This window comes from Papaver somniferum, chromosome 6, assembly GCF_003573695.1.
Source record: "Papaver somniferum cultivar HN1 chromosome 6, ASM357369v1, whole genome shotgun sequence".
NCBI lineage: Eukaryota > Viridiplantae > Streptophyta > Magnoliopsida > Ranunculales > Papaveraceae > Papaver > Papaver somniferum.
Genome location: NC_039363.1, coordinates 60,044,780 through 60,071,624, shown reverse-complemented (window position 1 = coordinate 60,071,624; position 26,845 = coordinate 60,044,780). Strand labels below are relative to the sequence as shown.

Here is a 26,845-nt window from a genome sequence, read left to right as displayed (position 1 = left end):
AACTTCAAAGTGCTCCAGCGTCGCAAGCATCCAAAGAGCTATAAAGACATAAAGATTCTCAATCTAGTGTCAAGAAATCAGAAGTATAAGAGAAAATTCAGATATAAAGTGCGATTAATCGAATAAAGTGTGGCCGGTCAACCTATGCCATAATCAAAAATTTCAGGTTTGAGAGCGACCAATAAGCATTTCGCCTCGACTTCTGCCTCACCAAAAGGGTTTTATGAAATTGCACTCAAAAGACGCACTTTTATGGTTCTCACATGTGTGCAGGTAGGAATGAAGAGAGAAATCCTGCGACACGTTCAATGGTGGGAAGGAAACCTTCCGAATAATTTCTGGAGACCCCAAAAAATCATGGGAAGTAAAAATCTTTTTCAGGTGATCTCTAAGAAAGGAAATCAACCATTAATATTGAGGATGAGATTACTTACTCACCTTCACATCCGATCGCCAGTTATGTTAACATCACTCTCACAGCATCCAATAGAAACGTCTTCGGCTCCTCGTCTTCATCTTCTTGGTATTCGTCTTCGGCTTCAACTTTTAATGATAAAATCTTGAATTTCGTAGATCCTTGACAATTTGTAACTCTTTACCTTAAATTCTTGTCGCTTGAAACTTCCTTCCCCACGGCTTATTAAATAAATAATAATAAAAAAAAATCTTGTCTCATTTTTTTTACTTTTGTTTTTTTCATTTTTCATTTTTTTTTATGAAAGACAAGAGAAATAAAATACAAAACAAAGTGAAATAAATCAAACCATGGTCGTGGAAAAGTACTTTACCGCTTGGTTCTTCACAACTTGTACCGTCTCGAAATCATAAACTTCAATAATTCTTACCTTTTGCTTTTCTTTTATCTTGTAAATATAAATCTTCAGCTTGTGTGTATAATTATCCTCATTGTATTGTAAGTCTTCAACATATATACAAAAATCTGCTCATTGTATGTTGCTTTGCTTGAATATGAAAAATGTTCTTTTCTTGTTCCGTTGCTTGTAAACCTTGAACGTCTTCAAATTTCCTTGTAGATTTTGATGTTGATCCCTTGTTGATGATAATGGTGTTTCTATGGACCTTTTGTTGTCGAGAGAATGGTGTTAACTGCGAATCGAACTACAGGAAGGAGGCTTTAATCCATAGACGTCACCCTCATGATTGACAATATTAGCATTCAAGATATCAAAAATAGTGCTGAAAATGGTGTGAAGTTGGGTAGCTCACCATTCTACCCGGAATTAACGTATCATAACACACACTCAAAACAAAGCTTTTTTAGTATGCTACAAATAATTTATGGTCGGTGCCTCACATGATATAAATACGGGTAGTCTCCACTAATGATTGATCAGCAACTCTAATACTAAATATCTTTCTGAATCTCATTTGCCACCGACATGGTTAAGTTGAGTCACAAACAGTAATGACTTCTCGCAATGATTAATAACACCTAATTTTTAGTATTCTCTAGCACTTCTAAGTTCCATTATTTCGACTGAGAATTCCGTATGTAAACATAGCTAGAAGTATACTAGTGACTCTAAAATCTCTACAAGTTGGAGGTTTTATGCAAATTTTTTTTTATATATGCTTAACCACTCCCCCACACTTAAACCTTACATTGTCCTCAATGTAATTGAATCCTCCTAGCAAAGTCAAGATGGGAAATCCTAACATGATATGGAACAAGAAAAAATAAATAAACGAAACAAAAAGAAAATAAAAACCAAAAGGATAAGAATACAAAACCTATGGGTTGCCTCCCATGAAGCGCTTGGTTTAACGTCGACGTCCCGACTTTTTTCTTGTAAGATTCACTCCCCATATACTAACAATCGGAAAATTTGGGGATCCATCCATAATACCTATTTTGCAAACAATAGCTTCATACATATGTTAGCACAAGAAAACAATAGTGAAATTATCGCCCGATAGAAATTTCCCCCATTCTTATTCTTATCCACACTCAGAAGTGTATAAAGAACGTAGAATTTTGGAACTTCTATGGTTTCCTCTTGGCAAACCTGCATGGTGTTAGCATCAAGTGTTTCCAATGGTGGATATCGAGAAACAAAATCATCCAAAAATACTTTCAAAGCACATACATTCAAACCAATAAGTGGTAAAGGAGAAGAATCAATATGCAATGGGTTAGACAAACCTTTCACAATCTCTTGTATTACGGAATCCTCTTCATCCTTAGAAAACTTTAGTGGATTACTTACCTCTTGTATATCGTGGTCCTCTATCAACCCTTGCATCCATTCTTCGTTGTTTTCTACCTTAACTAAAGTTTTGGCATCATTATAATCATTAAAATCTTTAGAAAGTTCAATGGAGTCTTCCACAATATTATTCAATTCGGTTGCATTCTCAAGCATCACCTCTTCAACATCCTCGTCATCGGAATCGGGTCATTCCTCTCTCATAAAATCTTCCTCGGTATAAATTGTAAGATCTTCTTGTGAGGGTGTTACACCATTTATAACAATAGGTATGTCACACCCAATCTGCTCCCTTTGAATAGGCGATGGATCGTTATTATGACTCGGAGTTGGAATAACTTCCTCATTGTTGCAACGCTCATACACTTTTGCGGATTCAAATCTTTCCCTAAGGAATCTTTTAAAAGCACTTATTGCATCATCCTCAAGATATACCTTTTGAATAGGTGCTTGATAATTATTAGGATCAAGGCTCGAGTAAGCTACACTAGCGTCATCAAAAGTATCCATAGGTTGGTATTTTCCAACATTCTAAGTTCGGGATGAATCACTGCAACAACTTCAAGAGGACGTGAACAACTTATGAAGATACATTGATCAGTACAAGGAGGATAGAGCTAACGAAGAAATTTGTTGTCAAAGCAATAACTATTCTAATGTGCCTGTGGTGTGTAGTGAATATTTGATCGATTCGTTTGAGAAATTGAGATATAACTCTTGGATATATTTTTCTTGATTGAGTCTGACTGTCTAGTTGATTCTCTTGGAATTATATTGGAGTTAGTACATACAAATTGCCTAAACAAAATATTGGGTGTGGTTGTTAGATCCCCGCTTTTTCAATTGGTATCAGAGCAGGCAAATACGTTCAAGACCTCATAAGTCTGTGTTTTGTAGCAATCTGACTGTATGGACAGAAACACTATCTCTATAAACGTACCACCAGTCTTCGATGGATCGAATTACTTATGGTGTAAAATTTCTATGCGTGCATTTAAAGCACGTGATTTTCAATCATGGGTTCGTGTAGTTAATGGCTATGATCCTCCGGTTGTTACAGAAGGCGATATAATTGTTCCAAAGGATATTGGTGCATATGATCCTGCCGAGACTCTCATTGCAAAGCAAAATTCTGACAGATTAAATGCTATCATCCATGCCATTACCTCAGATCTTCAGCACCATGTGACTATGTGCACTAAGTCTAAAGAAGCCCGGGATATCTTAGAAACTGTATTGAAGGAAATTCCTATGAGAAAGAAGCTAGGCTTAAAAACCTAAATTCTGACTGGGAAAACCTTCGTATGGATGATGAAGATTCATTTGCTAAGTTTAATCACAAAGTGTCTGAAATTTTTAATGCATCTTTTGCATTGGGTAAGACTATTCCTGAAAAGGACATTGTGATGAAAATTCTCATATCGTTGCCATCCAAATACGATTCTAAGAAACATTCCATCGTTGAAGGAATAACCTTGATACACTTTCCAGAAACTCACTCATCGGAAAGTTAAGAGTTCTTGATCATGATCAGAACACAGCCTGAACATCGGCGTTTAATGTTGTATCCAACACAAGTGTTCTTCCTTACTTGTCTTGGGCTGATGAATGTTGTTCAAATCATATTGATCCTGACAGGTCATTAATTTTACAAAAGATCAAGAATATTATGAGAAGAAGAAAAAGATCCAAGGATGTCTCTCTCTCTAATGCTTCAGATGATTCAATATAAAGGAAATCAATTCATTTGGTCAATACTCATACTTCCGAAGTTTGCACAGAAATTTCAGTGTTTGCCACAGAAACTTCTACTATCTCAAATTCTGATTCAGAATGCGAGTCTGACACTGAGATTTTTGAATTCTTGGATAAAAATGAAGAAATTCACCAAGAAAATATTCAACTAAAATTGAAGTTGAATAAACTTGAATCATCACTTCAGGTGAAATATCTTTAGATTGACTGTCGTAATGATGAATTCACCAGAACCCTGTCTTTAAAAGAAAACGAGATTAATACTCTTAAGTGTGACCTGCAAAGGTTATCTGGAAGCTGTGACAATATTTCAGCAATGTTATTCGGTCAAAAATCTTTTGGAAACACAAATGGTTTAGGGTTGAAAATCAAGACTGTGAGCTCAAATAATTCCTTTATTTCGATCGGTTCTGGAACTATGGATATTAAAAGTTGTGATAAACAGGAGTCAAATCTGCAAAACGAGAATTCATCTCTGAAGTGTATGTTTTGTGGAAATTCAAATCATGTTCAAAGTAAGTGTTTGAAATTCAAGAGGAACAACAAACGAATTGACAAAAACTTCAGAGTGACATGTAAAGGATGAATCTGGTTTTGGGTAATCAACAGGGAATTCCTGAAGACAATAAGAAGTATAAGAGAACCAGAGTCAGACAGAGGTAAGAAATTTGTTTATACAACAAACCTTGATAAGTCACCTGATGACACAAGATGTGAGCATTATGCTCACCTCATCACTATTTAATTACAGTGATGTTTGCATCCTCATTATTAACTTGAGAATATGAGGATTTCATCAAAGGTTGCTCAAGTCTTATACAGTTGTTAATTGCTTATCCTTGGAAGTTTAAGATTATTTAAGTTAAGATTTGCAATTGAATATTTTCTTATCAAAAATAGATAATGGATCGTGAATCGTGAAGACTTTTTCAAAGTTTTTGTTTAGGGTTTAGTTATCTGGTACTCTATTTATACTCATTTGTAATCAAAATGCCCTTCACTCCTTTCTCTTTGAAAGATACAGTTTCATGGAGGTACCACAAAAAAAGATGCAGTAGAAGAAGTTAATGTGTATCTTTGTGAAGGAATTTATTCCTCAAGGAAGAAAAAAGGGAAATTTACAAATGATGAAAAGGGTTCTTCCTCTAACTGTATTTTGTTTATTTGTCTAAATGATAATAACTTTAGGGCTACGGTGAAGGATTTCATAAGAAAAAGAAATGATTTAAAATCTCAAATCATGTTCTCTTTGGAAAGGATAGCCCACTATGAACAAATGTTATCTCTGAAAAAGAGCACCTTTTGTGAATTGAAAAGAGAACTTAGTGAGTTAACTGATATTTCTGAAGATCTAAAGGAATTAAATGACCCATAATCAATGAGTTCTTCAATAATGAGAAGAAATTCTCAGTAGATGCTCTGAGAGAGCTCTACAATGTCTACCAAACTTCTTATGAGAATTAATTCCTGTGTTTTAAGAAGGATAACTAGGGTTTGGAACATCATATATTGTGATTACACATAGCTATTGCTAACGATTTTCATCTTGCATTGTTTTTAGATTTATTTATTTTAATCCTAAAGTTTATTTGGAAGATGATTTTGAAGTATTAATCTTTATTGGTTTTATATATTGCAAATAATATCATGGGATATGTGTTTACGTCCGTGAACTTTGATTATCCCATATATGTCAAAAGTTTAGTCTATTGTGTCATTATGCAAATAGTGATGGAAAACGGAATGAACTTTTGATTGCAAAGATTAAGTCTATGATATATCATTATGTAAATATTGATGAAAAATAGAATGAATATTTGAATACTCTGTAGTATTCATCTTTACATGATCCACTTATATGTGAAAGTATCGTATATCTCCGTAAGTTTTCTTATGTTGAGAAATTCCGATTAAATTAATCATTGAGGTTCCTTTATGGTTAATTTAATTGAGTTTTTTCGGATACAAATTCATGTTTCATGTGATTTTATAGATGGGAAAAAACGATTTGCTGGATTTTTAGGGAATTGAAGAGACGACCGTGTGGATGAGACTCCTCAACCGAGCAAAACTGCTTAACCTCAAACAGATGCACTACACGGGAGTGCTTTGAGTTCGAGAGATCAATCTATAGGACTCCGGCTTAAACCAAGTCAATGGACGTTTCATAGTCAATTCGGTCACAAAGAAGGAGATGGGTTGATCTGTAAGAGGGAAGCTGAGAATTGTGTGGGATCAATAATGATCAAGGATTGTGGATGTATTGTGGGATCTGCAAATTGATGAACTTCTTAGTGCTGAGTTTTGTGAATAAGTTTCGATCGAGAGAATTGTCGTCTTTCAGTCATTGATTCAGGACTTATTTATATTGTCAGAATAGTGAACACGTTGATCCCTGTAAGTGTGACGGTTTCTTGAGTGAAAGAGTGGGAAAGTAGGAGATCGTGGTAGAAGTAGTTCCATGTCGTGTGGAGACTTGGTTGATCATCCACCCACTAATTTGATAACTCCCTCAACTGCTTGCACAAATTACTCACACTTCTCATCGTGGATGAACACACGTGCCGTAGGCCTCCATACCAACCCTAATTAATATCTCCCCATGTGACGTGATTGATGTCTCACGAACGTGGAGTCTGCAAGGCAGACGTGTATTTAATTGGTTAATTATTGACTGATTAGACGGTGAGTCTAAGTATTTTTCATTTGAGCATGATTTTAGAATGCTCTAGAATTCATGAATTGAACATGTCTACTGAGACGTATAGTTCTTGAATAAATGTTGATAATTGGATCAACATGATAAATCTTGCTGAACTAAGCAAATATTGATAGTCTGAGCAAATATTGCTTGTATGAAGGATTGTTGGATATTGACATTTGAATCGATATTGATGGATTGAGCAAATATTACTTGTCTGAGTTAAATCAATATTCCTCGTTTGGGCAAATATTGCTCGTCTGAGCAAATATTGCTCGTTTGATGAATTATTGGTAGCATGACCAAATAAAATATTAATTAAAATATTGGTAGCTGGACCGAATATTATGTAATTAATTAAGATGTTGATTGCTGAATCAACTTAAAATTATTAGTGTTTAAACTTGCTCAAAATTACGATTTGCAGAGCATTCAGTTGGAAACCCTAATTTTGACCGATTGCTGATCAGTTGTTAATTTATTGAAGATAAATCACTGAGTGAAGGAGGGATCGGATACATGTGATGATGGAAGACCATGTCGTGCCCAGGTACTCGTGTGAGCATGCACCAAAGTTCGTCGACCAGTTTGCGGAATGATGATTAAATGCTAGTTTAATCATTTATTAAAATAGTGCTCGTCTGAGCATTAGGTTATAAAACCTAATTATGGAGAAGTAAGGGACCGACCAAGAGGGAATGAGACCGGACCTTGGTGGTCGTGGGACCAGCTGATGGTTGTTCGAGCAAATTCCAAGTTGGTTGGAAAGAGTTTGGACCCAATATGAGCAATTGAGCAAATTAGGTCATAATTATAAGAATGTGTGGGACCAGCTCCTTGCAAGCCTTAAGGACGGACTTGGTCGGTCAAGGAAGCATGCCCGTGTCACCATAATTTCCGCGTCTCAGTCCTGAGAGTTTTGGTATTTTCTAGTATGCGTTTGAGCAATATCTTGGATTTTCAGAAGAGTTTGATCTTTGACTGAAATTCTTGATTTTGCTCGAATTAGCAAGTAGGACTTTGCTCATTTGATCAATATTTTGAGAATATTAAAATAATAATATTTTAATATTTTTCGTGAATAGCCTAGTCGGTCATGTGACCATTTGACTTTTTGGCTTTTTCATGGTTTGAGCAATATTTGAGAAAATATGGAAAAACCAGGGTTTTTGCTCAAACGGAGGAGTTTCATGAGATGAGAGAAATAATAATTATGAAAAATAAAGGTTTGCAAGGTGTGGGACCGGCCATGGCTGAGACATGGTCGGCCGGCTAGGTAGTCCGGTCGCATGACACCTTTCCCTATTTTATTATTTTTCATGAAACCGTATAAATAGGGAGAAACCGTGAGTTTTGCTCAAACAAGGAAAGTTGCTCGAATGAAGGAGTCTTCATGAGATGATGAAAATAAAAATAATAAAAATAAAGGAAGAGGCGTGAGGGACCGGCCACGACGGCATGACCGGTCGGCCGGTGAGCCCGGTCCTTAGGCGCCTGTTTTATTTTTTAATATTATTTTATCTCTCCTATTTTGTGGAGGATTCCTCGTTTGTCCATATTTTGAATGCTCGTTCGTGCATTTGGGTGCTCGTTCATGCATCATTGTGGAGTGCACTTGCACCATTTTCTTGGGGCTAACTCGGTGATAGTTCATACGCCCAATTGTTCAGTAATTATTATTAATTCGTGGAATTCAACGGAGAATGGTTCATGAAACGGAGTAATAACAATGAATTGAGTATCTATTACTAATCCATGAATCCAGCCGGGGAATTCAGGGAACGGAGTAATGAGATAAAATAGATTATTTTCTAGGAATTCAGTTGGTGAATGTCACGATAGAATTAATCTATTGTAGAATCGAGACATGAGATAGTTGAAGCATCATACTCGTTCTGAAGAGTGCATAGTCATGAAACAATGTGCACCGTTGGTGTCCTGAAGGCGTTTAGCCCTCCAGCAAACAATTATGTCCAGAGATCCGCCTGAATCTATACACGGTCTCTCTACATAGTCAGGGAACAACGAGTATTGCCGACATCCTGAAGGTGTTAATCCCTCCGGAAAAAATTATGTCCAGAGAACCGCCCAATCGTTCTTGTATGTATAAGGGAATCTCTCTATATAGTCAGGGAACAACGAGTATCGCCAACGTCCTGAAGGCGTTAATCCCTCTAACAAAATATTATGTCTAGAGGACCGCCCAATCGTTCTTCTACATAGAGGGCACGATGAAATGCGTAGCATCGAATGCTCATATAGTGGGAGGCCTTTCGCGAAATATATTCCTCATGGCTCTGAGAGGAATGCTCACTCAGTCAGATACCGTGAAACATGAATCGTCACATGCATTCCAGAAGCCGGGTCAGAAACATTCTGTTCATGATTTTACGATTTTAGCCCTTGTTGAAAATCCACCATCAACATTAAGTCCCCTGCTTAGTGGGGGACAGTCATGTTCCGCATTAAGCACTAGATGGTAATTTTCCAGTGGACGAGATAAGCAATCAGGCTTAGTCGTACCAAGGAATTTTCAGAATCCCTGATTTGCTCCAATGGTGTCATGTACGATAAAATGCCCCAGGTAAGGACCCTGACAGTATGATAGAGCGCGAGCACGGGAAGATGGAGTACTGCTGATTTGGACGACCGGAGGTCCAGTTTTGGTCGGTTTAGCGTTTGTGGGCCGGGCCCAAAAATAAAATCCTTGTTTTAGGAACGGATGTTCGTTTGCTAGTTTAAGAAAAAATCAATAATCCCCAGCATAAGAGGGTTTTTTTTTTTTTTTTTAATCTGTGAGATTTCACAAAATGGAATAAACTCTCATATCAAAGTTGGATGCTCGGACGAGAAAAATAATTTTTTTTTTAATAGACGTGCGTCTGTTAGTAATAAAAATTGTCTATGAGCTTTCATTAAAAGATTTATTTTCGATATATGAGCTTTCATAAATTTTTTGAAAATATGCACTCGTTTAAAAGACGAATGCTCGTGAGAGGGAGCAAAAATATATATACAAATATTTTCAAAGTTACGTGAGTTTCACGTTAAAATATATATTTTTTTGTAAAATCAATGTTTTTATTTTGAACAACTGTTAAAAGTAGACAATTATTTACGGTGAAATAATGTTTGTGTGTGAGTTTTCACAATTGTAGAATGGACGTCTGTCCAATTTTTGAAAAACCAGTGAATGTTCACACAGTGAAAATTTATATGAAATCGAATTTTGATTTTCAGCAACTGCTAGAAGTAAACAATTTTTGATAAGATATTGTTTGTATGGATTTTGTGATCTGATAGTGTATGCACAAAAACCAATCAGTGTTCACTCGGTGGGAGTCGCTCACACGGTGAAAATTTTGTGAATTTCTCACATGAAAATCAAGTTATGATTTTGAATAAATTTTTTTTGCAGGTTCGAGGAGACGAGCAAATTTTGAAGTATTAACTCTTGTATCACAATCACTACTGTTAGTGGAATCGTAAACAGGTAAGAGTTGAAAATTACCATTTTTGTAGACGCTGTTGTGAGTACCTTTATTCCATGATTCATTGTTTTGTTGAATCATGTGCTTTCTATGAACGGTGTGCTGAAGTAGAAATGTTATGCATCTGTCACATCCACTTTGCAAGAATGACTGACTCCCATGACGACACTTCCAAAGATGGTGTTTCCAGAGATGACATCTCTACGGATGCAACTTTAAGAAATGGTACTTCTGGGACCTCTGAGTGATAGTGAGAGATCCTTCATACTGAGTTGTACTCCTGGTTATTTTATTAACTTTATCACAGGATGATCGTGTAGTGAGATCCCGGATCAATGTATACTTCACGGCAATGGAAGAAAGTCTTCGGGGCGGAGAACCCAAAAGTAAGGATTACATGATGTTAGTAAATGACGTGCAGTCCCCAACCGTTTCTTTGGTGAGTTGTCGATGTTTCCTCCGTCATGACTTTTCTTATCCGTACAATTAGGATCACAAAAAAATGTTTATTAATCCCAAAAATTTTCTCCATTGATCACTGACAGTCTTCATCTTGCTCCTGGGCAAACAATGCAGGAATCCAACACCGATGAGGGAGTTGATGTAAGTATCTCTTTTCGTGCAAGCGATCATGGCATCTCCTTGAATGAAGTAATAATAATTGTTGTTGATGTATCTAGGAGGAGATAATTACAGAAAAACAACATATTGATGAAGCACATTCTTCCTTGGAAAATGAGGAGACAGGGAATCTTCAAAACCCGGAACTGAATGGAGGTAGTAATGCCACTAATGGTGACTTCAACAACATTAGTCCTTCGAATGGCTTAGAGACTCCTCAAATAAGTATTCCTCCTTTAATTTCTTCATAGAAGTATGAAATTGCTTACTTGTGTATTAATGAATGAAAATCCATACGAATATATGAGAAATTTTCCCGAAATACGCCACCAGAAAAATCCAGACTCAGTCTTTCAGTAAAAACGTTGTAGAATCTTCGTCCGATGTCGGATTTTCGCGATCTATCCACATGAAATTTGAAAGCTTTGTTAAATAATCCTTTTGAGTTTCGAGCATGTTTAGGGGCCGAAATAGGCGAAACAGTAAACTTCCAGGAGACTTCCAGAAAATTTTCAGCTGACATGTAGTCTAATGTTTTGGTCACATCTCTTTGCTTGTTTATCGAATTGCTGTGAATTTTGTATATGTTGTATAGGACATCCATACGAAGAGAATGACATATGACTCAACCTTAGATTCCTCACCAGTTTCTCCCATATCGTCGATTTATACAGGGAAGTGTAAAATCACTTCAGACAGTCTTGCTATAAAACGTTTATTTTGTGTCTTTAGACCATTTGCTTGTATCTTGAACGCTTGATGAAGGATTTAAATGCCATTGATTAATTTTCAACATGAAACCTTTGGTTGATACATGACCCTGGTGCTTGCAGTACCATTTTTTGTTTCTATCGGTCGTAGAAACATCACTTATGAAACCCTGGTCATGGGACCATAACTGAGGTTGCTCTCAAAGAGGATGAAGTAATGACCATGGTTGTATGTCCCGGTTGTAGCATTCATTTTATGATGAAGGATTAGCATAGGAGAGATTGGTACCTTGGACTGTGAAATTGATCGTCATGACCTATGGACCGTCAGTCTCCAGTATTTTGTTAAATCTCTCCCTTTCGTTTTCCCTTCTTCTTGCAAGACCTAGATAGAGGACCCAAGTATAAAATTGATGTAAATACCTAGGTGGTCGAAGTTGGAGGTACTGTTAGAACACTTCTCGGTCGAACTCGCATACGTTGCTATCTCAAGCATGTTTGTTAATGTTAGTGATCAAAACTATAAGTCTTGATTTCTAGTCTACTATAGATAAGTCTCAGACTAGGATAGAAAGTGTAGTTGATCTCAAGAACTCCATGGCGATCATCATACAAGATGAAGAACTACTCAAGGAACTGGTGGAACTTCATCGACTAAAAAGTATGTGGAGACTTGAACTTATATATCACTCAAAAGTCTATCTACTATATCTCCTATCTTGAGACAAAAGTCGTTTTTCTATATAGACTTTGATTATACACATTGTTATTTCGAGAAGAGTTTATTTCGCTTATCTATTTCTCAAAATATGTGCTGGTAAGCTTTCGCTTTGGCCAAGTTCATCTTTACTAGTGACGAAAGTCATGTTAAGTTTCAATCACTTGAAAATGGCTTTGACGAAAATTGGTTTGTGAATATAACGTCCTCTAAGAATGTTTCAATGATTGAAATGATAATTTATATTATATAACCATTGTTGGATATAAGCATTGTATGGTAACACATACATGTATAAGTCCTTATTCCTTGAACCAAAGTATGCGTAATTTGCTGCTCAGGAAAACCGGAACAGAGTCTGCGAACCTAGTCCGCGTACTGTCGGAGGTTCTCTTTCAGAGAAAATCTGCCAGAGTTTGTGAACTATTTACAAACTTATTCCGGGTACTTAAGTCCGCGTACTTAGGTTGGTTATTTTTTAAAAACGATTATTCGTGAACTTATACTTATATTAACTAAGGAATGCAAGTTTGCAAACCGTGGCTATAAATTTCATGAATCGATTCGAGTTAATCAAATCGTTTTTGCTTCGATTGTGTCTTGTATACTTCTATGAGATCTAAGAAATTGAACAACTCTATAACTAGTTCATTTGAGTCATTTGAACTAGTTGTGGTAAATAAGAATATGGTTGATATGAAAGTGATCATATGGCTAACCATTTGGTTAACTACTCTTGAACCAACGAATGTACATGTTTGGGTACGGTTACACAAACCTAAAATCGTGCATTTAATTTGTGCGTAACAAGCTAAGTTTTCGATCTAACGGTTGAAAGATATTAGCTTGAATCTAATCAGGTTTTCATCTAACGGTGAATATTGAATGCTTTGTTACTAATATAACATTGATTGCAAACCCTGATTTGAAAGACTATATAAGGGAGAACTCTAGCAACTGGGAAATCTAATCCCCACACCTCTTGTGTGATACTAGTTGTATTAGATAGAGTCGATTCTCCTTTAACCTTAGGTTTCTACTGAGACCCTGTAAGTTAGCGACTTGAAGACTTCATTGGGATTGTGAATCCAGACCGATACTACTTTCTTATAGTTGTGTGATCTGATCTTGCTGTTTCTATCGTATTGAGTACAATCATAACGATTGGCTTGAGATTGATATCTCTGATAGGTAAGATATAAAATTAATCACAAACATCTTCGTCTCATCGTTTGTGATTCCACAATATCTTCTTTCGCCACGTCGATTAAGATTATTGTGAGGTGATTGATAATCCTAGGTTGTTCTTCGGGAATATAAGTCTGGGTTATCAATTGGTTCCTGTTCACCTTGATTTATCAAAAGACGGAACAAAACTCGTAGGCATTTCTGTGGGAGACATATTTATCTATTACCGTAGAATTTTCTGTGTGATACATAATTTCTTATTAAAGTCTTCGACTTTGGGTCGTAGAAACTCTTAGTTGTGGGTGAGATCAGCTAATGGAATCAAGTGCGTAGTATCCTGCTGGGATCAGAGACGTAAGGAGCAAAACTGTACCTTGGATCAGTGTGAGATTGATTGGGGTTCAACTACAGTCAAACCGAAGTTAGTTTGTAGTAGGCTAGTGTCTAGTGGCTTAATACAGTGTGTGTTCAATCTGGAATAGGTCCCGGGGTTTTTCTGCATTTGCAGTTTCCTCGTTAACAAAATTTCTGGTGTTTGTGTTATTTTTTTTCCGTATTATCTTGTTTATCTTTATAATTGAAATATCACAGGTTGTGCGTTTGAATCAATCAATTGGGAAATCCGATCTTTGGTTGTTGATTGAAATTGATTGATCCTTGAACATTGGTCTTTGGTACCGTTCAAGTTATTTCTATTTTATTCAATTAGACTCGCATATTTCAATTTGCTTGAGTAAGAATTGAATCGAGAAAGAGAGATATAACTCTTTGATATACTTTATTAAGATTGAGTCTAGTTGATTCTCTTGAAAGTATATTAGAGTTAGTCCATACAGATTGCTAATCGAAATATTGGGTGTGATTGTTGTACCCCCGATTTTTCAGGTACCTCGATGAAGGACTTAGCGTAAGAACCTGGTGGACATCGATCGACTGTGGAGGTTATGAATCCCGTCTAAGAATTACTATTTGAATGTTGTATGCTCTGGCAGCTTTAGGGACCTCATACAACGTCATAATTTGGTGTTTGACACCAACTTTTCAAGCTAAGAGACTGAGGAATCATATGCAAAAAGAATCCCTCAGTTTGGAGATGTCTAGGGCAGTCAATGACGCATGCACATTCACAACTTGTAATCCCGTGCAAATTTTCAGATTCCATAAACCTGAATGTGGAAGCCATATCTTTCTGCTCGTATGTCCTGTTGATACATACTTTCGGTATGTTGTAGATGGGACATAGATGAACATCTTTCGTTGAGGAAGCATTGTCCTATTCGTTACCCATTAATACGTTTTTGTGAACCCATGGCCTGAAGTGTGTTGCATCTCATTTGTAGAGATGATGAGATCATCTTGTAGAAGACTTTGGCTTGTGCCCATCCGTCGTGCAAGCTTTGGGAATACTTTCATGTGAATATGTTTTCATGTCTACACATATTGATATGAATCATTAGTGCTCGGAGAAGTCCGGTCCATCGAGTAACACTTCATAGAATGGATAGTTGATGAAGCCCTGTCATGAGGATGTTGCTCCTGTGACCGTTGTTGATGCTGAGATCACAATCGAATATTCTATAGAAATTCTTGTTGATGCTGAAACTATGAATGAATTTCCTCCACATATCCTTGTTGATGCCGATACTATGGTTGGAGTTGCTCCAGAGACCGAAAAGGCTAGATAGTAGTTGCTCCTCCATCCAGTGAGCCTTTACATGCACGAACTAATTAGTAGAATTCCTAAGATAAAGATGTACTAGGATTTCAACCCAAATTCTCCTGAATATGACTTTACTTTGAAGTGGCTTCGTTAGGGAATCAATGTTGTTGTAGCAGACAACAACGACAGTCTTCATTCTGGATGTGAGGAGAAAAAGTTCTTTGGGCGTGCAAGGATTGTGATGTAGAGAGGTCCCATTGATGAAGTTTCATGGAATCACATTAGGTTCCAATAACTTGTTAGGTGGGTGACATTTATTTAAATAGATTTGAGTCGATTTCTCCGATAAGATCAAGTCCCCGGTGCATATTTAAGGAATTTGTGTCATCCATGGAAGAATGATGTTGCATATGCTTCAGAAGTCTTGTCATGGAGATAGTGAAAACTCAACGATTGTAGTTCAGTTTCACTTTAATCGTGCTGGTGTTGAATCAGTTTGTCATCGTCGCGATATTTATGTTGAAGCCATAGGCGCCATTATCGAAGGTGTACTCTTTGATTGAGAGTATAATTTGAAGACTTCTTAGATGCTTGAGAATTCAAGCGTCATATCCTTTAAGCTTCGAATTTCTTAGGCTTGATCGTCTCGTCCCTGAGTATCTTCTGTTCATTCAGCATTCCTTTCACTGCGGTAGTGGGATTCAACACTTGTGCAGACATCAGAGAATTCTGATTTTGTGGCACACATGGATACTCCTGCAAGTCTATGGAGAAATGCCCAATTTTTTTTTGCCATGCTTGAACATCATCTCAGTAATGAACGTCTCAGTGAGATGCTCGATTTGGAGAGGTCTCAGATTCAACCACTTGATAAAATATTGATGATGTGAGATTAACCACTCGTAGCGTCTTGTAATCGCAGAGATGCTAGCAGAATTGAGTCCCCATAGCATGTAAGGAAATAAATGACATAGACATGAGAGGAATGAGACTAAACTGAGTGCGAAACCTCTTGATAAATATCTATGCATCTTTTGCAGGTTCCTGTTTCAACCTCTTCAAAGTTCGAACTTCCCCCAAGTGCTCTGATGATGGAACGTCCGCCAAATCTTCTGGATCAGAACTCTCTTTGTTGGAGAGATGTGCAACCAAAGACGCTTTGTTTGTAGTCATCTTTTTAGCATGGATCCACGCTCTTCCGAGGATTATGTCATATCTTAGATCTTCTTGATTATGTGAAACATGGTTTCCGTCCAGGTTGAATTCTTTTCAATTTGAGAGTGATGTAGCCATAAGCATCTCTGAGTATTCCTTCATGGTCTCTAATTGAGATGGAGCATGAGTAGCTTCTTGTCGAGTGATGCCTGTGGATCTGAGGGCTCTCAGTGAAACAATGTTGATAGTGGTGCCAACATCGATCAACGTTCTCCAAAATTCGTTTCCTTTGAGATTGACTATGGTAAGCAGTCCCCAGTCGTATATCTCTTTGTCTGTGGTTGGAGGCTCAGAAAGTATCTTCCTGACACGATGTGATTCTGTGAATACGTCTCTCCTTTGTTCTTTCGACATATAGAGCAATTCACATATATGTTCGACCAAAGATTGAACTTCTTCGTTGAAAGGTTGCTCGGAGAGATTGATGTCCTGTGATTCTCCATTTCTTCGGTTGGCTCTCTTCTGATGAATGGAAATTTGATTGCACCATATTGAATCCAGACTTCCAGTAAATCGATCATTTCTTCAATGGTAAGAAGGAAGTTTGAGTATCATTTCCGGTTTGTTGATGCTAGGTCGAGGTTTGTGCATTTCAGGATTGGTTATCCTTTCTTTGCGTTTTTGCAGGCTGGGACGTCGAAGAAGCATTCTTATGCTGTCGCGTTTCGGCTTTTCTCTTGCTTCCTTCAGTATTGTTCATGAAAGGTTGAACATTGTACTGTTTTTTGATCAGACGCCTGGTGCTGCTTAGAGTGTCTCTCGGCTCCTCGACTTTGACTATTTTTGTTCTTTCCAGCAAGGCTGGAGCAGTGGTTGCTGATCGTTTGGCTACTTCATGGAGTTCTGAGAAAGTTGGAACCGGAGATTTTCCAGCAAGGCTGTGTACAATGGGATCATCCCGTTGATGTACAAGTCCACTAATTATTGTTCATTGATATTTGGGTTATGACAATCCAAAGCTTGGATTCTGAACCTCTTCATATACTCGTTCGGATGTTCAGTGTGCTTCTGAGCCATCCTTCCTAAGTCAGAAAGAGTAATCTTCTCAGAGATGAAGAATTATTTCCTGTAGAAGGCATTAACCTTTTCTCCTCAGCTATCGATGCTCCCTGGTGCAATGTTATTGTAGCATGTGTATGCTCGGCCTGTCAAATATTTTGATAATTCTTTCATACTGACAACATGGTTGTGTTCATGCTCGCCTAATGCTTCCAAGAATCGGGAGACATGTTTTCGGGCGTTCCCTGTTCCATTGTACATTGTGAACGTGGGACAGGTGCAGCCTTTTGGAAGAGGAATTCTCTGTGTGGCAGCAGGATATGAAGTTTGATGACGATGTATAGATGATTGGTAGGCTTCTAAAAGGTCCTACAAATTATAACCGCAAGTGCACGGTCGTCAGTTGTAGCTCGTGCAAGTACGGGTCGATCCACAGAGATCGGGAGTGTTTTGGAGTTTTCTAGCTATTTTGGGTTCCTAAATTGCTATTGGGCTATGAAGCCTTTTGGCTTAAATTGGGCTTTGAGTACTAATGGGTTTGAATGCCCTTTGAATGAATTGGGCTCTGGTTTCAGTGACTGATTTGAGCTTTGGGCTCAACAGTTCAACTGTGAATTGGGCTTAACTATTGAACTAGGCCTTTGGGTTAAACAACTGGGCTTTGGTTAAGCCTGAATTGGATTGGGCTCAGTTTGATGGGCCTTTGCTTGGCTGCAGGAAGCAGCAGCAACAACAGCAGCAGCAGCAGCAGAAGGGCAGCTGCAAGGGAAGTGGAGTGGCAGCAGGAATTGCAGAAAGGCAGCAGCAGCAGCTGCAAGGGAAGGAAAGGCAATGCAGCACAAGTGCTGCACAGCAGCTGCAGGGTAGTGGAATAAGAGAAATGCAACAGAGTTGCAGCAAGCCAAGAAAAGTAGCAGCAATAGAGGTAAATCAGCAAAGAAGAAAACAGCAAACAAAATGAACATGGAAATGAAAGTAAAACAGTGACAGAAACAAAGAACAAAGCAACTACAAGTATAAAACAGTGCAAGATAAACCAAGGCCTAAGGCCAAGGGCAGGGATGTGGTGAAACTGACAGAGCAAGGCTAAGGCAAAGCTAAGGCAAACAAATAGAATGGGAAGAAAACTAGCTTGCTATGAGCACTAGTTTCTCCCAATGCTCAATCACAGTGCAACCTAAGCATACAACAAGAATGGCAAGATAATCAGCTTGCTATGAGCACTGATTTCTTCCATTGCACAAACACACCAATGCTTCACAGATACCTAGCCTAGCATTCCATCAAACTAACAGCAAGTTTAAACATAACAGGAACATTTAACAAGATATTCTAGAGTCTAACAGAACCTTAACAACATTGAACTAACATGAACATAACTGAAATTAACAATGAACATTTAACAGAAACACTAACAGGATATTGCACAGACATTAACAAAATTTGAACTTAACTGAAATTGAACTGAAACATGAAAATTAACAGAACTTGAAAGTTCTGGATGCAGGCTAGTCCAAACATGAGTAAAATGGAAACTTAAACATATGCAGTGATACACATTTAACAGGACATGAGAGTCCTGGATGCAGGCTAATCCCAACATAACTATTACAACATACCCACAATCTTATATATACCCACAACACATTAGGGTTCTACAAAAAAAATTCCCAAACTGACAGAGCTAGGGTTGGTGAATTCTTACCTAATTTGATGTAGCAACATCAAATTGAACGCAACCCATTACTCTACTTGTCCTTCTCTACCTCTCCATGCCTTCAATTTCACTCTAGCTCAACCCAATTTACCTATTTCACACTTTAGGGTTTCGGTTGAAAATGTGTGAAATAAGTGAATTAGATGGACTAGGGGGATGGGAACAATGATGGGTTATCATTGTTTGACGTGGTGACAGAGGTGGGTGGCGGAGCAGGTGGTGACAGAGGTGGAGAAGGTGGTGGCAGGACATGGTTGCAGGGAGATGGTTCTGCAGAGGGGTGGGTGGAGGAGAAGGTCGACTGGTTGGGAGAAGGGGTTGTTTGGTTAGGTGGATGGTGCTCGGTCACTAGGGTGTGAGGCGGGTGTATCTAGTTTTGATGTTCTGTGACTCTGAGCTGCGAGATGCGAAGATGGTTGGTAGATCGGACGGTGATGCGTAGGCAAGCGATGAGCGACCGTTGGATTATATGATACAACAAAATCAACGATGCCAGATGGAGTTAGGTGTTGTAGTGTTAGGCGGAGATATCAAACTTTGATGAACAGCAATGGAGCGACCGTTGGATTCAACTACCATCTAATCTGAAGGCTTGGAATTCCAGCGCTGTGGTGCTCGGCATAGACTTCAGATTTTGATGCTCTATGAAGGAGCGACCGTCGGATGCTTCTGAGAAATGATCTGATGGCTGAGAACGGAGGCGCTTTTGTGTGTCGAAAATGAGGTTGTGCGCACCATTCTTCGCGGCTTCCTTGCGTAATTTCTCCCGGCTTTTCACTACTTTTCTGCTCTTTTCGCTCCGCGACTCATCCGAACTTTATTTACTACCTAAAAATGCAAAATTAATTAATAAAAATATTTATTCTTGAAAACAATGAAAATACAGAATATGGGATAAAATGTAGAATTACTGCACAAAAGATGAGTTAAAATGCCAACAAAAAGGGATAAATATATACAATATTTGGCACTCATCAAATACCCCCAAACCTGAATTTTACTTGTCCTCAATTAAAACAAAACTAAGGAAATCCTAACTATACCACTGTCGCTGGTCTCTCGAATGCATTTAGCGTATGCACTAAGCCTTTTAAACCACTAAGTGTCCCTAGTGGACGAGTTGAAGTCTCGTGAAGGTTTACCAGAGGTGTGCCTACAAAACCTAAGGACAAAATATAAGCTCAGATTCCATCAAACGTGACATGTGCAAAACAGTTTAAGCTCACAGCAAAATGGAGATGTCAATCTAGCTATCGAAGGCACAATCCTAGCACTGATAACAAAAAAAGACATGTGATAAGAGTGTAAAGTGTATCTACACATGTGTAAAGAAAGATCTGAAGTCATGACTACTAATCACCAAGAGATAGTTTCTCAGGCTAAGAACTGAGGTCGAAATCTAGCTAGCTGTCCGGACTTTACGAGAATTGTGAATGAGTTGGAGGTATTTCACAATTACTCGCGTTGTACATTAATGGCATACACCCTCCTTGCTTACAACACAAAAACACAAAAGATGACTATTTACATGACTCTTATTTACATTGACTACTCTCTTTTATTTTTGGAACAAGAGAGATGATGGAATTGAAATACTTGATTTTTTTTTTTTGTTTTTCTGATATTTTTTTTTCTTTTTTTTTTTTTTTCTGAATATATACATCGTTTTTTTTTTTTTTTTTTTTTTTTTTTTTTTTTTTTTAGCATAAGGAAACACTTTTGATACAATACAAAAGGAAACAAAAATTACATGACACTTTGCAAGAGGTAGCCCTTTTTGATGCACCCAGTTAAATTCGATGGTTGTCTTTCTTAATGTAACCTCCACCTTCTATCCCAACCAACCAAAGAACAAGCTAGTCAAGTTTCGTTCAGTATTCTAAAGTGATTGGCAATCGTAACTTCCTATCAAACACCTTGAAGATCGAGGCCATACATGTATTGGTAGATCGTGCGCGTGCAAATTTCTTATCACTATGTGAATTGTGCTAGAATCAGGGTGCCTAAATATCTAGACTAAGACTCCTAAAATACATATTTGCACAAGAGTCAACATTTCAAGGTAAATGAGCTCCATTTTTATGATTTTTCATTTTTTAATTTTTTGAATTTTTTTTTTAATTTTTATTTTTTTTTTTTTTTTTGGAATTTTTCAATTTTTTCAAAAAGAAGAAGGAGTTCGTTTTAATTATGGCAAATTATCATGGTATCTACTCTATACCCCCAAACCTAAACTAAACATTGTCCTCAATGTTTCAAAATATGGAAAGAATTAAAATGCAACATATGGAAAGGGACATGCTGAGTAGAGTAAAAGGAGAGAGAATACCCGATTTCGGCGAAAGCAGAATTAAAACTCCGTTATTCAAGGCAAAAATCCAACATATTTCAGCCGAGATCATATTGGATTAGCAAAATATATACAAAAGGAACAAAAGGGTTTTTAAGAAATTTTATCTACTGGATTATATACAAAAAATTCACCATACACTAACAATCTAAAGAGTTGAGGATCAACCCAAAAGAAAAGTGTAGACATTTCAACAGCTTCACACATATATAACAGGAAAGAAACGCAAGTGAAACTGTGAAACAAAATGAGCTACCCCCAAACCTGGATTTTACAGAAGATATAATTTTGAAAACAAAATCGCGCAGTTTCGGGGGTTCATCATGCAAAAGGTCTAGCTCGAAATGAACTGTGCTAGGGACGGGCAAACATGCTAATTCCAACTGTGGTTCCTCAGATGTATTATACTTAGAAGCAAAATAGTCCAAGAGGACTTGGGAAGCACACAGTTCCAAACCTAGGTTGGGAATTTTCAGAAAAATTGGTTTTACAATGTTGGTACAAACCAAATCTAGGTTGGGTGGAAGGCCAACAGATTGTGACTCGTGTAGGAGGATAGGCACATCATTACTAATCACATCAACATCTCCTAAGTCTTCTACAAGTGTCACAACATGCTCACAATCATCAAACAGTTTAGCAAGTTCACACTCAGAATCATCAACATCATCAATAAATTCATTCTCATGCATTGGCAAATCAGGAGAAATATCACAATGTGACCTAGGTAGAGAATCAGACACATCAAATATATTTTCATGCATATTAGTGTCTACAGAAGATTCAACTATTCCTATGTCATGTTCATCTTCACAGAATAATTGTACGAATCCCATGTCAATATCAAAATCATATGAATTACAATGAGTATTAGAAAAAACAACATTCATGAAGGTCGAGGGCGAGAAGCCATATGTTTTTGAACCAACAGGTTCCACAATATTTTCATGTTCTTCTAACATATCATCATAATCATCATAATCATCATCATGGTAGCATGCATATTGGTCCTCATTAACAGTGGTGGTGTCGTTAGTCAATTCATGTTCCTCTAAATTAGGTTCATATTCAACATCATTTACATGAATGGGACTAGACACTTCATTAGGGACAACATACATTTCCTCATGAATTTCCTCCTTTTGTAGGTGAAGCAAAATCTGATCTAAATATGCCTGAATTCGTGATGTAGATCTATCGAAGTTTTGCTCACTAAGTCTTAAAGCTTCTGTGGTGGAGTCTAAATTCATGGGAGTACAAAATTCTTCATGTTCAAATTGTGGTGAATGGTACATGTATGCATGGTCATTAGGGTCTACAAAATATTGATCGCAACCCTCAAAGGATTGATTATGGTCCCAATGACTACCATTCTCACAATTCATGGGCATTTCATACATTGGATTTTCTCTTGATGGCCTAAAATTATGCAAAATATGACAATGCTCAACAGGGTGGTCTAAACTACCACATGCGGGACATGCATAGATTTCAGGTTGCCTAAGAAAATTAGATGTGACAGATTCCTCATGTGATTGCATTTCTAAAGCTGCGATTCGAGCTTCTAATTGATCCATCAGAGATGATTGTGTGAGTGAGGCACTAGCAAAATGTTCATTTTCACGTTGCGATAAATGATGCATGTATGAATAGTCATTAGGGTTCATGTATTGCGGCTCGGGACTTTGAAAATGTCCATAATAATTCCTATAACTATTGACATCATGGTCTGTGGGAGGTTCATAACGTGAAGTTTGTCCATACGCAAGTTCTCTAAGGGATTCGTTGTATTCCCCAACAGTAGAAAAAGATCTATACATGATTGGGCTCTAAGCTCAAAATTTGGTTTTTAAGGGATTGGACTTTTTGGAAAAATTTGGTTTTGTTGGGAAAAATTTGGTTTTGGCGGGAGACATTTGGTTTTAATGGGAAAAAGAAAAATTTTGGTTTTTAATGTGGGAGCAGAATAAAATTTGGTTTTTAAAATCTGGGAGCAAGTTTTTTTTTTTTTTTTTAAATAATAAAAAGAAGAAAATAAAAATTTGGTTTTTGAAATGGGAGCAAGCCCACTGTGCAAGCCTCTAATGAAATGAAGGCTGCGGCCTACGAAAATCCAAGTTTTAATTTTTGAAAGTTTAATTTGGCCCAGTTGGTTAAGGCCCGACGTTTGTTTTAAAACTTTGGTTTCGAGGTCCACTTACAAGTCCACAACCAGTTATAAGCTCAGCTGGGTTTAAACCCAGAGTCCAAAATACAAGTCCAATGGAAGAATTTAAACAAGCCCACACAAAAAAAATACAAGCCCACAAATAAATTATTACAAACCCAAAATAGAAAAATAAAAAGCCCAAAAAATTGGGTTAATTATTACAAGCCCACAATTAAAAAATTTGGAAGCCCACAGGTTGGGTTCTCTCAATGGAATGGGTTTAGGCTTACCTTTTTAGCACAGCCCAGCTGCTCTGATATTGTTGCAAAAACCCAGTTGGGTTTTGGTTCTTTTTCTTGGTGGCGTCCCAGCAGAGGAAAAACAGGTTCAGAATCAGCATGTCCAACAACAAATGAAATGAAGCAGATGCAGATGCAAATGCTATGCAGTGAAATGCAAAATAGCTAAGAAAAACACAGATAAAACACAGCACCAATCCCCGGCAGCGGCGCCAAAAACTTGGTAGGCTTCTAAAAGGTCCTACAAATTATAACCGCAAGTGCACGGTCGTCAGTTGTAGCTCGTGCAAGTACGGGTCGATCCACAGAGATCGGGAGTGTTTTGGAGTTTTCTAGCTATTTTGGGTTCCTAAATTGCTATTGGGCTATGAAGCCTTTTGGCTTAAATTGGGCTTTGAGTACTAATGGGTTTGAATGCCCTTTGAATGAATTGGGCTCTGGTTTCAGTGACTGATTTGAGCTTTGGGCTCAACAGTTCAACTGTGAATTGGGCTTAACTATTGAACTAGGCCTTTGGGTTAAACAACTGGGCTTTGGTTAAGCCTGAATTGGATTGGGCTCAGTTTGATGGGCCTTTGCTTGGCTGCAGGAAGCAGCAGCAACAACAGCAGCAGCAGCAGCAGAAGGGCAGCTGCAAAGTGGGAGGGAGTGGCAGCAGGAATTGCAGAAAGCAAGGCAGCAGCAGCAGCTGCAAGGGAAGGAAAGGCAATGCAGCACAAGTGCTGCACAGCAGCTGCAGGGTAGTGGAATAAGAGAAATGCAACAGAGTTGCAGCAAGCCAAAAAAGTAGCAGCAATAGAGGTAAATCAGCAAAAGAAGAAAACAGCAAACAAAATGAACATGGAAATGAAAGTAAAACAGTGACAGAAACAAAGAACAAAGCAACTACAAGTATAAAACAGTGCAAGATGAACCAAGGCCTAAGGCCAAGGGCAGGGATGTGGTGAAACTGACAGAGCAAGGCTAAGGCAAAGCTAAGGCAAACAAATAGAATGGGAAGAAAACTAGCTTGCTATGAGCACTAGTTTCTCCCAATGCTCAATCACAGTGCAACCTAAGCATACAACAAGAATGGCAAGATAATCAGCTTGCTATGAGCACTGATTTCTTCCATTGCACAAACACACCAATGCTTCACAGATACCTAGCCTAGCATTCCATCAAACTAACAGCAAGTTTAAACATAACAGGAACATTTAACAAGATATTCTAGAGTCTAACAGAACCTTAACAACATTGAACTAACATGAACATAACTGAAATTAACAATGAACATTTAACAGAACACTAACGGATATTGCACAGACATTAACAAAATTTGAACTTAACTGAAATTGAACTGAAACATGAAAATTAACAGAACTTGAAAGTTCTGGATGCAGGCTAGTCCAAACATGAGTAAAATGGAAACTTAAACATATGCAGTGATACACATTTAACAGGACATGAGAGTCCTGGATGCAGGCTAATCCCAACATAACTATTACAACATACCCACAATCTTATATATACCCACAACACATTAGGGTTCTACAAAAAAAATTCCCAAACTGACAGAGCTAGGGTTGGTGAATTCTTACCTAATTTGATGTAGCAACATCAAATTGAACGCAACCCATTACTCTACTTGTCCTTCTCTACCTCTCCATGCCTTCAATTTCACTCTAGCTCAACCCAATTTACCTATTTCACACTTTAGGGTTCGGTTGAAAATGTGTGAAATAAGTGAATTAGATGGACTAGGGGGATGGGAACAATGGGGTTATCATTGTTTGACGTGGTGACAGAGGTGGGTGGCGGAGCAGGTGGTGACAGAGGTGGAGAAGGTGGTGGCAGGACATGGTTGCAGGGAGATGGTTCTGCAGAGGGGTGGGTGGAGGAGAAGGTCGACTGGTTGGGAGAAGGGGTTGTTTAGTTAGGTGGATGGTGCTCGGTCACTAGGGTGTGAGGCGGGTGTATCTAGTTTTGATGTTCTGTGACTCTGAGCTGCGAGATGCGAAGATGGTTGGTAGATCGGACGGTGATGCGGAGGCAAGCGATGAGCGACCGTTGGATTATATGATACAACAAAATCAACGATGCCAGATGGAGTTAGGTGTTGTAGTGTTAGGCGGAGATATCAAACTTTGATGAACAGCAATGGAGCGACCGTTGGATTCAACTACCATCTAATCTGAAGGCTTGGAATTCCAGCGCTGTGGTGCTCGGCATAGACTTCAGATTTTGATGCTCTATGAAGGAGCGACCGTCGGATGCTTCTGAGAAATGATCTGATGGCTGAGAACGGAGGCGCTTTTGTGTGTCGAAAATGAGGTTGTGCGCACCATTCTTCGCGGCTTCCTTGCGTAATTTCTCCCGGCTTTTCACTACTTTTCTGCTCTTTTCGCTCCGCGACTCATCCGAACTTTATTTACTACCTAAAAATGCAAAATTAATTAATAAAAATATTTATTCTTGAAAACAATGAAAATACAAAATATGGGATAAAATGTAGAATTAATGCATAAAAGATGAGTTAAATGCCAACAAAAAGGGATAAATATATACAATATTTGGCACTCATCAATGATGCACTGCATTTTCTTCGATCCTCCATAAAACGCTCCAGATCTTCACGAGTGATGAAACCGGCAGGCTCCTTTGTTGGTGGGTTTTCTGCAGCTTTGTGGACTTCATCATTTTCAACTACGTGGACTGCAACAACTTCAGGATCGGCAGTTGAAGATGTCTTTTTGGCTTTTCTCTTCCGTGGGAGATCGTGGTAAAATCAGTTACATGTCGTGTGGAGACTTGGTTGATCGTCCACCCACTACTTTGTTAACTTCCTCAACCGCTTGCAAAACTTACTCAAACTTCTCATTTTGGATGAACACATGTGTCGTAGGCCGCCAGACCAAAACCCTAATTAATACCCCCTCCCCCATGTGACGTGATTGATGTCTCACGAACGTGGAGTCTTCAAGGCAGACGTGTATTTAATTGGTTAATTATTGACTGATTAGACGGTGAATCTAAGTATTGTTCTGTTGAGAATGATTTTTGAA

At 38.0% G+C, this 26,845-nt stretch overlaps 1 pseudogene; it reads left to right on the top strand.

The window, feature by feature from the left end:
- The window catches only part of LOC113290838, a 59,993-nt pseudogene that overhangs the window by 10,126 nt on the left and 23,022 nt on the right, over positions 1–26,845 (top strand).